The sequence below is a fragment of the Mauremys reevesii genome, linkage group 5, assembly GCF_016161935.1.
Source record: "Mauremys reevesii isolate NIE-2019 linkage group 5, ASM1616193v1, whole genome shotgun sequence".
Lineage (NCBI taxonomy): Eukaryota > Metazoa > Chordata > Testudines > Geoemydidae > Mauremys > Mauremys reevesii.
Window position 1 is genome coordinate 49,292,913 of NC_052627.1, and position 17,855 is coordinate 49,310,767.

A 17,855-nucleotide genomic window follows, 5' to 3' on the forward strand; every position below is an offset into this window, starting at 1 on the left:
GTTAAAAATAATAATACAACTCAGCATCCACAGATGAGGCTAAAATTTCGAAACAGCTCAGTATACTGAGTGTTGAGATCCCTTTTGAAAATCTGGACCTTGTTTAGATCCCTAAATGGGAAGCGATCCTTTGAAAAAAATCTAGCCCCAAATTGTGGGCTTTGAGCATTTGAAAATCTTGTCCATTTTTACGTCTATAGCAATCCAATATAAAACCCCCAATATTTACCTTAAATTAATGTCATGGGGTTATATTACATTGAATAACCTTGAACATTCTTTCATTTTCAAAATCAAATTCTGCTTTATGGAACCAACACAGAGAACAATATTTTTTTTTGTGGCTTTCAATGCTGCCTAAGCTCCATAGCTCGATGCAGCCAACGACAAGCTGTATTTTGCCTGTATTTAAAAAACAAAATAGAACAATATACTCTTGGTGTAGGCACATCTCTATTATTCAGAGCTATATTCAACTTATTTACATGACCTAAATGTGAAATTTTACAATGATTATAGGACTTCTTACTGCTCATTTTAACAAAATTGTTATTATTTACGTTACATCTTCTGGCACCTGACCTTGTGTTGTATCATTAAGAATCTTAAATCATCATGATGCTGCATTACAGCCAAGGCCCTGGACCCTTTTAACATTGATGGTATCCATACCAGTTGCTTGCCCTTGCTTCATTTTCACTGCTGACTTTTTCTTTCTATCTGGAGGAAATATGTACATATCTTTTAACTGTTCATTATCTGTCTCTCCGACCTAAGTAGTAAAAGAATGGCTCACAGAATTCATTGCTTCGCTGGCTGTTTCACATAAGAATCCATTTCTAACAGGCCTTCTTATGGCTAGATCATTTTGTTTAAGTATGGTCTCCTCCTCTTTCATGCTTGTATATTTTTAACAACTTGAAGGTTTACCCCCTTCATATTTCACAAACTGGGGTGCCAGTTTCAGCATAACTAAATCTGTATCCTTGGTTGTACCTCCAGGGCACCCGCCTAACATCTCAGGGTTCCCAGTCACATCTCTTGGGCAGAGACCCACACTTCTCTCTTTCCAGGTAGGGATTTTAAGGCTGTACAGCCCTTCTACACTTCACTGTGAGATCCCCAGCAAACCAATCTGCCTAATGGCCAGCACCAGTGCTTTGCTTTCTCTCAGAGGACAATGACTTTTTAATAGTGACCACACAAGGGCAAAAAGAGGGCAAAAGCATCACAGAGAAACAAACAATAAAAGGATTTAAAAGCTCACTAAACAAACCAGGAATCACTCATCTTCCACATAGACTCCGGTAGTGCAAAATCTTTCTAATCAAGTTTTGTGGCCACCCTAGGATCAAGGGTCCTGTTCATTTGCTGAATCAAAAAGAAGTCTCTGAGTGTTTGAATTCAGCCTTTTATACCAAAAATCTGATTTGTCTCCTCACCTCCCGAAACAGGTAAAGACCATCCATTCCACTGTTCCCCAGGAGGTCAAACCAGTCTGGGATTTTGCATTAAAGAGTGATTCCAGATTCTGCAGGAACTTCCCCCAGCCTCCGATCCATTCTCCCCTCTCCCCTTCCATGGCCAGAAACACAAATACACATTGATAGATAGGGCTATGGATATTCTACAGCTCAGTGTCTGGCCCACTTCAGTATAATGACTTCGTGCTTTAAACATAAAATATGAAAACCTCAATATGTTACCAAAATATAATGCATGTAGTTTCAATATCTGTCACATGGGGTTACGTGGATCAGATAACTCCTTCGATCACATAGGTTGTCCAGGAAGTGGTGTTGGTGATTCAGGTGGCACGTCTCTCTCTTTAGGGAAGGTATTGTGTCTACTTATGTGTTTGTTCAGCACCAAGAACACTGGGATTCAGTCTTCATTAAGGCCTTTTGATGCTATCACAAGACAAATAAATAATAATCAGTGATGCACTGGAGAAGATGTGCTAGTATTTCTGTTAACAGGGGCGGCTCTAGGTATTTTGCCGTCCCAAGCATGGCAGGCAGGCTGCCTTCGGCGGCTTGCCTGTGGGAGGTCCCTGGTCTCGCGGATTTGGCAGCACGCCTGCGGGAGGTCCGCCGAAGCCGCGGGACCAGCGGACCCTCCGCAGGCATGTCGACGAAGGCAGTCTGCCTGCCACCCTCGCGGCGACCGGCAGAGCGCCCCCCGTGGCTTGCCGCCCGAGGCACGTGCTTGGAGTGCTGGTGCCTGGAGCCGCCCCTCTCTGTTAAATACCTTCTGTTTTGTCCACTACTTGATGCATCCGTTTCATCCGTTTTGCTGTTCACACTTGGAGCAAAGTAGAGGCAGGATACAGCAATTGCTGGGGGAGGGGGAGGTACAAGAGGAAGTGGAGAAGAAAAACAGGAGCAAGGAAACCTGTCAAGATCTATTTCTTGGAGCCAGCCAAATTTTAATTTTTCTCATTTCCAAATAAATGAAGAAATTTAAAGTTTTTTAAAAAAATCGAATTGATCATGAATAATTTTCCTAGAATCATAGAAATGTGACTGGAAGGGACCATGATAGGTCTTCTAGTCCAGTCCTCTGCACTGGGGCAGGACTAAATATTATCTAGTCCATCCCTGACAGGTGTTTGTCATTAGAGGTTTTTGAGACTGGATTAGGCAGATTCCACAGCCTCCCTAGGTAATTTGTTCTAGAGCTTAACTGTCCTTTGTTTAGTTGTAAAACACTTCTTGTTAAAAAAAATGTTTTGACAAAGAAATTCATCCAGCTCTAATGACAATCCTACCATGACAATTTATGTTTCCAGAGACCATATCAGTTATTGATATTGTAGTTTTAGTTATTCTGAAAGCACCCAGAGCACTGGTCAGGCACTTTGCAAAACTCAAAACAAAATAATGCCTAAATCAAATGGTAATGACTAAGTTCTATTGGCATTGTCTTATCAGAGCCAGTTTCTGCCAGCACAACTTAAATAATCAAAATGGTTCAAGTCTAGTTAAGGGTGCAATGGCTTTGTTGAGTGAGGATGTCTGTACAACATCTATTATAAATAGGAAGTAAAATAAATCACCACAGTTATCTAAACTGAGAGAAGGCAGATATAAAAGATATGAATTAAATTGAGTATATTCTATGGGAAGAAACATACCTTTTCTTCTCACAGTGAAACAGTAACTCTATTTATAGGGGAAGGGGGAGTCTAGAGTTTGTGTCAATGGCTATCTAGGCATTTATACTACACTCATGTTATAGCTGAGAACTTATAGGGCTAAAAATGAGCATAGAAATATTAGTAATCATGTACCCGCCCCATCTGTCCAAAGGGCTCATATGGAAGTCTGTGTTTTCCTGTGTGCTCATAAATCCAGAGTAAGGGACCAATGAGGCTGAGAGCACTGAACACTCTCCAGAGTTATCAACAGAAAGCTTCAAGGGCTAGCAAAAAGAACGAGGAATACTTGTGGAACCTTAGAGACTAACAAATTTAAGGGTCAGTTTTTAAAAAAATGCTCAAGCCCCACAACTGCAGTTTTAAAAAAACCTCAGCTCCCATTTAAATACTTAGGGTTGTCTATGCTGCAAGTAGGGTGACCAGATGTCCCAATTTTATAGGGACAGTCCTGGCATTCTGGGCTTTGTCTTATATAGGTTCCTATTACCCCCCGGCCCAATTTTTCACACTGGCTATCTGGTCACCTTAGCTGCAAGCAAAGGTGTGATTGCAGCATGAGTAGGCACAGCCCATGTTAGCTTTAATCTAGCTAGCACTGGTAACAACTGTAATGAAGACTTGGTGCCACAGGCTTGTAGTAAGGCAAGCCATCCAAGTACTCAGGCTCAGTACCCCACAGCTCCTGTTAAGAATCTTGAAAATCTGACCACACAGTTTTAGGAGATAGTCATCTAACATCATATAGGTCTTAGGACTTTGGTGGTAATGGAATGATAAAGCCATACATTGAATATTTAGTTTATTCATTTTGGGTGAAGTAGAAATATAATCTTCAGTGTCGTAACTTTTTTGGCTAGACATTAAAGTGATTTTCACAATAAGTCTTTCTTTAATTCTCATTTGGATTTAATCAACATGGAAGACAAAATGAAAATCAGGACAAAACTTTTCCCTAAGATTGGAAAAGGAAAAAAAAATGTTGAATTTAAAAACAGCCTTAATCTGTGTATAAATGACCAAAAAAAGATGGTGAAATTTCTCTTCCATGCTGCATATTTTCCTCATCTGTAGTTTTGAAGGCAGAGTTGCTTACAGCAAATGTTCCCAGCAACCTCCAGCAAGAAATTAGGTTCAATTACCTAACTCACTGACTATTGCCATCATTTTGTTGGGCATTCTCAGTAATTATATACCTAGTGACTTTTGTGGATATAAATCACTACAGAATTAGGCCCAGTTGTATGTTCTGAGAAAATATTTCACTATCCAGTAGCTGAATCATTACATTACAGAGAGTAAATGTTATATTGCCACAATATAAATACATCAGAAGTATTATACATCAGTCTTCATTCTCAACTAACTTCTCCTCCGGGCTTAGCTCATGAACACCAGTCTCAAGAATATAACTTCTTGGAAGTATGAATTCTTATTCTTTGTACTATCATTTCCCATTTTAAATAGATGCAAATGGCACTCCTGTTGCAGTTAATTCATTCACTCTTCACTTGAAGTACTGTGTTTAGAAGCACTGTGTTTAACAGTAAACCCTTTGTCATTGCAGATTTGAATGGCACAACATTTATGTGCTTTAGTCCATTAAGTTGCACCTCTTGTTTAGAGGAGGTGTCAATGGTGAGTACAAAATCACAATGTATCAAGAAAACGCTGCTACCACATTTGTCATTAAATATTTCAGCTATAGACAGACAGCTAAGACAAACACTTGGCATTTGATACAATTTTTTAATATATATGTTCAGGCAAAGAAAAGATAGCACATGTCTGGGATTCATCTTAAATTCTAAACAGGTCTTTGGTAAAGCCTTTGCTTGCCTTTCCTTAACTGCCCTGTTTATTGTAGATTTGATTTGTTAACTCTCCAATCCAAGAGTGGTTTGTATTCCAGGAAATGAAATTAGTATTCTCATTCTGCCCTTTGAGGAAGAAAGATCCCTTTTGTCTTCCAGAGCACATCCTCTCATGTAATCTGGAAGGCATAATGTGATCAGAGGTTACTCGTAAATTAATAGTTGTGGAACAATATTCAAATGAATTCTTGTTTCATTGAAAAAATATTTGCATTCTCATTTAACTCCATAGTTACTTTATTATATAAACCAATTACTCTGAACAATTTATCTTATATAATAATAAAAGCACAACTTTTTTTTAATGTGCTGCATCTTTATCAGGTATTTAGAAGGGAAGAAAGGAAGCTTTGATTTTTTTTTAAATGAAGCAAGCATGTCATTATAAGCAGTGTCCATTTTCATACTTGTCTATTAATTTTATTTCACTAAGTATCAGATTTGAAGACTCAGAGTACATAACAGATAATGATTTTGTGGGTCCCTCACCCACCTTCAGCTACTTGCCCTTTAATGCACGTTTACATGTATGGTCAATGTGGTCCAAACTTAAATATAGGAAAGTCACCCATATGCTTGTATGGATGAAGAAAGAATGTAAAAGTATGTCCAAAAATCACTTTAGGCAGGACACTCTACAGCATGTTAAGGAGAATTGGTTGCAAATAAGTGAGAAACGCAAATGGTTCCTAGATGAAGTGGCAGGGTAGTCAATTAACTTTTTCACACATCAGTAGTTTTACCATATGTTCAATTTCTTCTTTGGTCATAAGTAAAAAAGTACTGGATTTCAACAGAGTATCCAAGAAAAAACATATATGGTGTCTATATAATGGACATCCCTTAAAGTCAGAACTGAAGTGCAACAACAGAGCTATATTGGAAAACTTGGACCATGGGCCAAATCCTGCTGTCTGCTATATAGATAGTCAATAATCAGGGAACGCGCATAACAAATGTTTATCTTGCTCCTTTGCCCCAAAGCCCCAGGGAGCATTAGGGCAAAATACCGATAAGACTTGAAAGAAGTGATGGGGAAATATTGCCCCTATCATGTGCCTAATGATCCCAGAAGGTAAATGGTTTGTTGGACTGGGAGAATAGCACTCAGGTGTCCTCCCATGTAGTTACTGCAATCAGTATCATACCAAATACATACTGCTCTTTTTGGAGCATCAGTCCAGAGCATGCATACCAGAGCAAGTGCCATGGCCTGCCTGAGAAATCCTTCTTTACTTTTGCAAGTTAGTACACACAGGGTCCTTTATATGCAAGGACTAGAAATTGTCAGGAAACATTGTTTCCATAAAAACGGTTGATCAAATTAAAATGTTCTGTTTTCATCAACATTTTTCTTTAAGAGTTTGTTTTCTCTACAAAAAACCTCAAAGAAACTCTCAAAACCAAAACATTTTTTTTTTTTAAAGTTTAGATTTCAGCTGCTGGAAAGCAAAAAAGTCAGTTTTGAGGTTCTCAGTTTTCTATAACCTCTCCCAAATATCAAAAAACAACATTTCCGGTGGAATTTTCCATTTTGAGGAAAGCAATTTTTCATCAGAAATTGTATTAAAATAAAAAATTTCTATCACTTGTAGACAGAACTACTTTCCTAACCTATAAAAATTGTAAAATTCAGGTTGTGTCATATATTAGAGTGTTATATTTTTGTTCTCAGCTTCTCACCTACATAGCTACAAAATTCCATGCCCCCAATACCGCCCCACCAAAAAATGGTTCTCAGAATGAAATAACATGGTAATTTTACTGTTGCCTCACAGCACAATAACAAATCCTGAACAATCCATACATTGACTGATGTCAACTGAACAAGCAATGCAAAAGTTGATGGTAGGAGACTAGCTGTGTTACATTTTACTTACATTTTGTTGCAAATGTAAAGGTAAATTGCTGCACTAAAATAAATGTTGGTATTGAAATAAGTATTAATGTTTTAATTGTTCTCATAGGCTTTGAACCTTGCTTGTTTTGTTCCATATGAGCTTTAGGAGAAGGTTTACTTTAGTTCTTATTTAATGAAAAACAATTTACTCAGCTTAGCTAGTGAGCTCACTGAAAAACATTAAGTGGGGGATGTAGAATAGGCCAAAATGTAATCCTACCTAAAACTGCAGAAGAAATAAACTTTTCTGTTTAAGGTTATTCACTAATTAAAGTAAATTCAGATGATGGGACAGAAACAATGGAAATTACATTTGAAAGAAAAAAATGAGACACAGGAACAGCTACAAGGGGAATATTGGAAACATTAAAGAGGATTGACACTATTCAGAGATTACAGAACGCTAACGAAAAATGTCTATTCAGTGATGAAAATATTATGGGTAATCTATATTAAAGAGGTGAAGACAAGACAGTGGCATTTTTCCTTTGTAAAATAAAAGCTTCAAATCTCTTATTGCTAGGGAGGCTGTTTCCCAAAGGGAAAATGGGATACCCCCAGCCACTTTCCTGAGTGCCCCCCCACTCCACTGCAAGGCTGGCCCCAGCTACTCACCCAAGTATGCCCCTACGCCCGTGCGAGGCTGTTGCTGGTTGCTGGAACCCTGCTTGTCCCCCACATGCTGGAATGCTGTCTCTCCCCCCGTGCAGGGCTGGCATCTGTGCCCCCCAACCCTCCCCCCCATGTTCCTCTGCACCACACCCCATTTTGACAAAAAAGTGGGCTTTTGTCCTATTTGCTCTTACCAACTGAGCAAGTCAGCAAGAGCAAACAGGACAATAGCCCACTTTTGGGGGGAAAAAAATAGGTCACGGCTTTAAAAAAGGACAGTCTCAGCCAAAATGGAATGTATGTCACCCTACTTATTGCAGGCATTGAACAGGATTTTTTAGGAGTCTGAAGGAGTTAAGAGCCCACACCCTGCTGAATTTCAATGCTGGTTGGATGCCTAACACCTTTAAATCCTTTAAAATCCCACCATAAAATGAATCAGTATTGCAAAAGCTAGTATTCCTTGTAGATATGTGACTGCTAAGAAAATGTATTATAAAAATAGAAAAAAACCATGCAGCTTTTATTGGGTTAACAATTAAAGTATGAGGAAAGATGGACTAAGTGGGATAAAATTGTTCAAAATATATCAATAATAAATCTTGTATAACCATAGGTGCACTTTAATCCATATTCACACAGCCTCATCTTGTATAACTGACACTATTTTATAAGTTTCTTCATCTTCCAGTAATGTCAATGGAAAGACTTATATGTAGTTTATGCAGAAGGGTTCCAATCCAGTTTGCACTATATAAGAAAATTAACTTTCATTAACATTACAGTTCTGTTGAATTTTAAGAACAATTTGGTAAATTAGTATAAAAATTTAAGGATCAAATTTTCAAACAGCACTTGCAGAATTGAATTCACAATTTTGAATATATACCTGTTTTGAGTCAAAAATGTGCATACACATTTTTTGAGGCTGCTTTGAGGTTTCTATTAAAATACAGACTTAAGATTCTAATTTGTGCAACCAGAGAGTTTTCCGAACTTCACAAGCAATTTACTTCTATGACATAAAATATAAAAGGGGAGGTAGGAGGAGACATTACTCCCAGATGCCAACTGTGCCACTGCAAAAAAAAAAACCACACACACAAAAAACAGTAGTGGAGGTCTACTCTATCAGTTCAGAGCAGCTCTTCTACAGCAGTGGTCATTTATTTACACAAAAATCTCAAACATCTTTCAAAAATAATCCTCAGGTCTATACTCCTTTATGAGTATGTAAAATTGCCCATTAAGTATGGGCAAATATTATGTATGCCTAATAATTCCTTCCCTTCTGTTCCCAATATAAAAATATCAATAGTTTATCCCATATATGACTCCATAGATTCCAATTTTGTACTCTGGGAAGTAATGGGACAAAATTATCTTCTGAGATAATAAAAAAATTGTGCTCATCTGCCCCCAACTAATTCAAAAGTGTAGAGTTTCGCAATCCTCGCTCTGTCTGTAAACATACATTGTTGAACAACAAGGATCATTTCAGTACTCTTCCTTTGAGTCCTTCCATGCCGCTCCTTTGAACTTTTTGGTGTGCGTGAGTCTGAAAGACATGTTGATAATCTATGAAAAGTATACACGTGATGGAAATATAGGACATTGAACAGATATGCCGGAACAAGTCACTAAGGACCATGATTTGTGAGAGGACTCAGAATTTAAACTAACTTCCTCAACTTGTGTCAATTTAGGAGGAATATACCAGAAGCAAAGTTTCACTATGATCTTACAGGTAGTATAATGCAGCTGAAGGCTTAAAGCTTGCATTTCTCTTCTCCACCCCCCCCCATTTTTATGGGGGGGGAGAGGGGGCAATTACTGTCCTCTTTGCAATGTTAATACTTGAGGTTCAAGTCAAGAGGATTGCTCTGGGCCTGCCTCTTTTAGGGAATGCTTTTGGTGGAATGCATATGGACAGGAGCTGGTGGGGGAATATAAACCAGAACCACAGGAAACAAACAATATATAAGTGTTTATCTAAACTAAATCTTGGTGGACTTCTTGATGAAACCATTACTGCCCAACTGGTTGACATTAAGATTCTCAACTAGATTGCCACAGGGCATTCTATAGTGGTGTTTAAAAACAATTAAGATGAATCTCTAGTAAATTTGCATCTGCACATTGAAAAAAGAATGCTTCCAAATTAAAAGGCCAAGGAAATAGTTTATTTTATTATTATATTCAAAACATTAGTTTGGGGGGATTTAAAAAAATCCTTAGACCAGAGATTAAGCCAATCTCTGATCATTAATTATGGAACTCCAGGGGTTGCGGGGAGGAGACAGATAGTTATGATGATTTCATGTTTAAGATACTATATTGTATATAAGGCAGAGGAAGTATTAGAATTAAATAGTAATATGCCTACAACAATTTTTTTTAACAGTGGTTCCCAGCCATTGAAAAATATATACTGGCCACAATATAAAACCTAGGTTAATATTGTGAAGTAATATTTTAATTAGAAAAAAATAACTAAATTTCCAGTCAAGTACTATATATTGATTTCAATTAAGGGGCACCAATACTATAATATTGTATTAACAATAGAAGCAATGCTTAGGTACTTTAAGTGCTGTACATAGAAAGGCAAACAATACTGGGTATAAATTAAATTGAAGAAATAAAGAAAGTGAAGATGAGGTCAAGCTGCAAAATTCAGCTCAGCTATATGAATTTTCAACACCTAGATTCAAGCCATTTGGATTCAGGACCCATTACCAATATGGGTTATTTCCAAGTTTGTTTCAGAAACATTTTTAATGCTTTTACTCTCATACAGTTTTGTAGAGTTGGAGCTAGGGTTTGTTTCAGCCCCATCTCCATAATTCAACCAAAAAAAAGTAATAGACAAATAAATCAAGAAAAAAAGGGAGGGGGCATATATTGTCATTACTCCAAATAAGCTTGTAGCTCAAGTTTGTAAACATGATATTGGTACATTTCTTTACAAAAGCAATCCTCACATTTTGATATTCTGCATATCAGTTCATAAGAAGAGAGATCTCTGTGAGCTAACTGCCTTTTCCCGATTCCCCATCCTATACTTTTCATGAAACCAGGGAGGTCTCTACAGGTCAACAGATTGAGAACAACTTCTGTTCATAATGTGTAAATGGAGTCAAAAGCATGCAGATAACTTTGCTTGGAATTTGATTTCACTAATGCAGATTAGAGATGTACCATTAGGGAAGCATAAGCAATAGTGATAGTGTTTAGTTATATTTGCAATTAGGACTAAATTGAAGACACAATAGGGAAAAATAAAGATGTAGAATATAAGCCTGGGAAGTTTTGAAAGAATCCAGCAAGTACTGGGTGAAGTTAAATAGGCTAACAAATTGTTAAGAAAGGACCCAAAAGGGAAATTGAAAACAGAGGTAAAAGGCTGTTGAATCACCAGTGCAACAACAGATAACACATATCAATCAAGAATGCTAACCTTGCCCACATCTTTGGTTCTGCTATTAAATATTCAAAATTATATCTTCCACAACTACCTGGAGACTGAGATAATATTGACTGATTTTATAATATGATAAAAAGAAGTCTTTATCATCTGATGTCTGTTTGGTGGTCTGTGTTACATGACTTTGACCTTGGTCCAGTGCTTCATGGACAGTAGTCCACAACATTACAAAACACCTAAAACTGGTACAAAAGTTGACAGTCTTATTGGTCCTAATTAAACTGGATTCCACTGACATTACCAAAATAGACTCAATATAAAACTCCATCCAGCCTCTAACACTGTGTAGTTTATATGGCTTCCTATCCACAATAGTTTCTGACTATTCATAGAAATTATCAACATTGTTTGCTTTTGGAGGGGAGACATTTGTGTCTGTGTGTAGATGAGACGTGGGGAGATAACTTGTATAAAAGATGGACCCTGATTTTATTTATTCCAGCTCTTTATTTGGAGGGGAGAACCCCTCCAAATAAACTGAATACGTACAGGGAAAAGTCTGTTTTCAATGGTGCCACAAACTGACAACAAAACGGAACCTACCTGAACCTTGCCCCTGAAGACTGTCTGCATGCTGTGCTTGAGCTCTGTGGTAATTTCTGGACACACACACACACACATTCATATATCCATGCAATATGTTATAGGTCATTGAGGCCTGGTATGAATGATACATGCTTGACGTGAATACATGCGTTGCAAGTTGGCAAACGAAGCAAGAAATGGTCAAGAACTATGAGTGCAAAAACAATCTTATGTTCTGAGAAAAAATATGGAAAATCAGCAGAAAAGCAAACACCACCAGCTAGACTGATGTAAAAATGTATAAGAATTGGAAGAAACGACATGCCTTGGATCATGGAGGCCTGCCCAGGATTGTCTGGGTAGAAGGCCTAGTAAACAAAGGCAAAGAGCCATTCACATGATGGAATGGACTGACATAAATGGTTGCCTATGATTTCTGCAAATCGGAGTTGTTTATTGATCTAGAGCCCCCGTGTGGATATAGATGTGGTTTGAGCCCCACATCTTATGATCTAGACTGACTGACCATCAGGAACATACTGACCTTTGGGGGGTTTAGTATGTTTGGGGTGTGAATGTGGAGTGAGTAAGGTTTGTTTTGTAATCAATAAAGAACATTTAGAATATTATATACCAACAGTGTGTCTCGTATCTGCCTGCTCCCCATCCCATAGGGAGACCTCTATTGTGGGTCAAACAATAGGTATGACACCACCACCTTAGTACATGCTGAGAAATCAAGTGGAATGAGAACTAGCAAATTAGGAATTTCAGGCACCTTCAAAAATCAACACAAAGAAAGGATGACCTAAAAGTCAATTTTAAAATGTTTTTACCCTTGATATCTGAGTCATTCAGCAGATTTTATAATTTCTAAAAGTTGATTTTTCTTGTTTGATATTCACGTTCTTCAACAATCTTTAAAAATACTATTGTAGCATCTTGTTATTCTTACTGTTAAAAACAAACTTAATACTTTTTCAGCTTAAAAAATGCAAGTGTGTTTTAAACCTGGAAAATCTATTTGTCTCTACTTTCAGAATAGAAAGTAAATTAGTACAACAATAAATCTGTTTTAACTAATATTTGATGGAAGTTTGTTGTTTTCTTTGCACAGTCATTTTATTAACAGTTACCCTTTATTATTTGATCACTCCAGTCTTGATATTCAAAAAGGAGGTATCACTTACATGGGCTGAGATAAGAAGCAGGGAAACAGAGAGAAAGCTGAAGAGATTCTCACATGGCTAACTCTGCTTTGCTTCTCATTGCATGTGAAACATTCCATGATGAGTGAAAGTTGCAGAATGTACATATCCATATTCTACCTCCAGAAACTAGACTGACAATATCAGTACTGGAGATATTCTGATGCCAACAGGAAATTAAAATACTTCCCAAAAACTGGCTACCCAATAACTTATAAAGAGGTAAGCATTAATCCACTGACCGTTCATCTGCACAGAATGTGTGATTTGAATAAACGGACCAACCATTTTTCTGCAAAATTAAAGGGACACTAAGGAAGTATTTTAGGTCCAAACCAAAGGGAGTTGTTTAAGGGTTATAAAACCAGATTTGATATGATTCCAGAATTTGTTGTTTCAGTGCAAATAGGGTTATATTTGCACATTTCCTTTTCCTGTTTGTAACTACATTAGAGCTCGGCAAAATTTATTTGATTTTGATCCTAATAGGTTCCTACATCTAGATTTTCACTTTAAGGCCCTAATTCTGGACACATGAAACACCCAATCAAATCTGTGGAAATTCCACCTCAGTAGTAATTGCAGGATTATGCCCCGAGTTTCCATTCAAACCCAGCTAGACCCTCAAAGGGAAACTAAATTAAATCTACTTTAAAGAAAAATTGCTAGTATCCAAAAAGATCCAATCAAAGATCATGTCCCCGTTGTCTTGTATATAAAAGCACATAGCAAGTTTGGTTCCTTACTCAAAGAGCTTACAACATAATTTAAACACAAAATGCAACTAAGGAATAAAGAAAACAATAGAGGGGAAGAGGCATGAAAGGATATAGTGCATAGGATATAGTAAAAGTTAGGATCACTGATAATGCTGTAAATTATCTCTGGAGGCATTAATTTGCCATGTATCTAGAATATGCTTCACCCAGAAAGAGGAAATTAATAAACAACTTTTTCCTCTGTATAAATTTATTGTACATCTTTCTCTAATAGACAGAAGCTTGAGCACTGAAGCAGCAACCTCATCTTCCTCTAAAATGGCTTTCCACAGTCTAGTAAAAGAACTAATTTTCCAGGATAGTGAAGTAATAATGTAAGTCTCCCTACATTTTTATAATCAAATGTGACAAAGTCCACTGTCTTTACTGGAAACTTTACTTATCATCCTTTGCCAGCTTCCTGGAGAGGAGCCTTTTATACAAAAAGACATTGTCTGGCATTTAAAAGAATCACTCAACCATCCCTCATCTCTGATGATGATTCTCTTTTCTGCCTTCACATCCAAAGATCACTGACAGCATAAACTGAATGTCCTGGGTCCAGAGTACGTCATACTTCATAGATCACTCATCTAAAATATTAGATTGTGTTTACTACCACATTTAAGGAGAGTCTTTTTCTGGCAGATGAGTGAGCGGAAACAGCTACATGGGGGGAAAAAAACAAGTGAATTCTCCATTCCTTAAAGAGATCACAGCTATGTAGTTTAGAATAAGAGTTGACAGAGGTATATAAAATAATGAATGGTACAAAGAAGGAAATACAGACACCCTATTTATCTTCTCCCATAATGCAACAAGAAAGGACACAATGAAATAAAAAGGCTACAGTTTTAGCACTAACTAGTCGTTGAAAAAGCATGAGCTTAGTTCATAAAGTCACATGTGTAAATAGCCCAAAATGGCTGAGAATTAAAAAAATTGGATAACAGACTGCAAATGCCAGTGATATTCTAAGCAAAAAGTCTCAACCATTCCTGTAGCTGTTTCCATTCTACCCTCCTCTCCCCCCCTAAACACTTACTCAGACATTCAAGGCTTCAGAGTGATGTTGGGGTTCAGAGTGATGTCTGACAGTTGTATTGATTTGTGTCTAGGACAGGTTGTGCTGGGAAAGTTGTGTTGATTTGTGTGGGTGCTGAGGCAGTTGGGCCAAGTAGTCCACCATCTGTGCAGTCTCCTTCATACAACCAATTAAGTTTGTGTGTGTAAATTAGTAGAGGAAAAGTTGTGATTGAACTAACTCTGATATAACCATGGTCTAGGACTCTTTGTATGACATAGCTGCATGCCTTACTCTAGCTATACACTGCAGGGTGTAACTTGTAAAGACAAAATGATTGAGAACTAACAGTGGGTGGAAACAGATCACAAAACCTGATGAAGAATCAATCAACAAAAAGATTTCAACCATGCTTGTAGCTGTTTCTATAGCTTTATGCTATCTTAACAGACATTTTAGGCTTCAGAGTGATGGACAAGATTCCAGGATAGTTATCCTATTGTATAGATAACTCCCAATAATTTATGCATAATACAATTTACTTGATTTAGGTTCTGATAAAAGCTATTGATTTTTAAATATGAATGGAGAGAAGCTTCTTAAAAGGAAGAAAGTATATTCTCCATTAAAAAATATTTCATGGCATATCTATGTTTTACGGTTTATTTCTGGTTTTTTGGAGGTATAAGTATGGAGAGAAAGTTGTAATAAAAGATAGTTGAGCAAGAATGAAATTTTTTTTTCTGGGAATGCCCTCCCACAAAAAAAAAAAAGCACATTTTTTACTTTGTCCCCGTTTAGGATGGAAAGTATTTTAAAAAAATGATTTTATTCATGGAAAGGGATTCCTGGCCCACTCTATTTTACTAAAAACAGAGTAGTTAAGACAAATGAAAAAAATACAGTTACTTGGGATAGGGATTCTTTAAAAGACAGCTTGATTCTGAATAAATTGCAGATACTTCTCTATGAAGTGAACTATCACAGATTAATGGAGATTTTTCTGTTATGGCCTTACTTAGACCTCACTTATTTTGTTTGTCAAACAAAGATGGTAGAAAGTTTTTTTTCCTCTCTCTCTATTTATTTTACTCTAGTTTCCACTTACAGCTTCTGGATAACAAGATATAGGGATACGTTTATTGTGGCCTGGTCTGACTGATAATTTTGCAACTTATTTACCTTGTCTATCCCATTCTTCACTTTCATTCACAAGAGTCTAATCTTTTCCCTAATATCCATCTTGCCATTACTGCAAAAGCAAGGCCTTTAATCTTTAAGTTCTCTCTCCTTAGAGACTATTTGAATATATTCTAATTGTCATTCATTTTGGTTCTCATTTCCTCCTCACCCACACACACAAATAGAACAAAATTGTTGAAGAAAAAGTTTATCACTCAGTTGCTGAGATCCCATCATACCTCTGATTGCTTACTCTTATCTTTGATATGGCCATAGTCCTTTGCTGAACATCAACTTTACTGGAATGAACATAAGCTCTCACTTGAACCCTCCATTTTGCCTTTGAGCTTATTTCAATCAGTTTTCATCCACTCATCTCAGTCTACCTTTCCAAGTCTAATTTCAGCTCTTACATTCTTGTCTCAGCAAACCATGTCTAAGTGTATTGCTGAAAGGGAATAAGAAGCAAATCTGCAGAAATTAGGAAAAGGTAGAATACTTTAGGAGTTCAAGATTGATTCTGCTTTGGTTGTACATGTCTCCGTAGCAAATACAGAAAGATAGCCCATCACAGTCTGAGTTAATAACTTATTTTCTGATGTTGCAGGCTTTCTGGGTTTTTTTTTTACTCCCACATGACAAAATGAGAAAGAATGGCTGGAGCATGGAAGTAAATATATTGCTTAAGATAATGAAATTTTAATGGAAAGCTGTACTGGAAAAAGAATCAAAGATCATATAGCTGATGAAGATGTTCAAAGCTATTGTTCTCTTGCTGACAGAGAGTATTATCATCCCTGCACAACACTGACTAGCAATATAAGAAAAATAAAGTTACTTTGGGCTACTTTCAGATTTCATCTTCTGTGTTAGTTTGAATTTCTTGCACTAGTAAGTCTTAGTCCTGCGGTGAGGAACAAATAGGTGCACCCTGACACTCAAACAGATCCCAATGCCACATTGGGGTCTCAACTCTAAAGTGAATGCTTTTTCCTGTAGTGCATCTACATACAAAAACTTCCCTTGTATTTGTAGACATTTGTCTTGGCATGCTCTTTTATAGGCCTGATCCCTATGCCAACTCTGGATTTCATTTTCTATTGAATTTAATGTAAACCTGAGGGGAAATTCCTATAGAATTTAACAGGGAAAAATCAACCAGGGTCCTTCAAGATTATAAAAACCAATAGGATGAATTGATAATTACATCCTTTCTAGGCATTTTAAAACAATTCTAGAATATATTATATCTGCTACAGAATTCATTCATAGAACCACAGATTGGTTCATAAATTCTATAGAATTTAAAAGAACAATTATTTTTCTATAGGATTTTTGATGAGGGATCCATTGACTTCCTTAGGAATTAGAGTGGCTACAGGTTACAGTATCTAAAAACAGCACTCCAGGATGATGGTTGGTACAAGGATTGGTTGGGTTTACAGGTGTGTGTTCAGACTTGTTACCTTGTTGTAAATTACCACCTTGTAGCACTTGTTAAATCCATTCATCTGCTTACAGTTCAGGATTATGGATAGTTTCAATATTAATCAGAGACACTAATATAATCTCTCTAACTGCAACCTTCTATAGTGAGGGTTAGAAATAGAGCTGTGTGAACAAATGATTTTTTGGTTTTCTGGCACTTCCAAAAATTAAAAAAAAATAGATTCAACGTGAACTATAACTTTTTTTCCAGGATTTTTGGAAAATTCTGATTTTGGGCATTTTTAAATGTATTTAAAAATAAATAAATAAAAGCAAAGGAAATGAACAGTTAGATTCACAAAGCCACCAACAGCAGGGATACTCTTATACTCAGTAGCCCTGGGTTTTGACCAGTCATCCAAGAAATTGGAGATTTGGGCTTGAATCCCTGCTCTGGAACAAAGACTTTAACCGAGGTCTTGCCCTTCTCAAGTGAGTATCTAATTCAGGCTTCAGATCAGTGTTTGGATAGAGTGTAGGAAATAAGGTAAGGAGGATAAAACAAAACATTCAATAGTTGTTCATTAAGTGAGCACCATCCTGTGCACAGAATGAGGCATTGTAAGGTGACTATGTAATGAGACTTTTGTAATTAGAGCTCAGCAAGAAACTGTTTTCCTGTTCTGGGGATGGGGGGAAG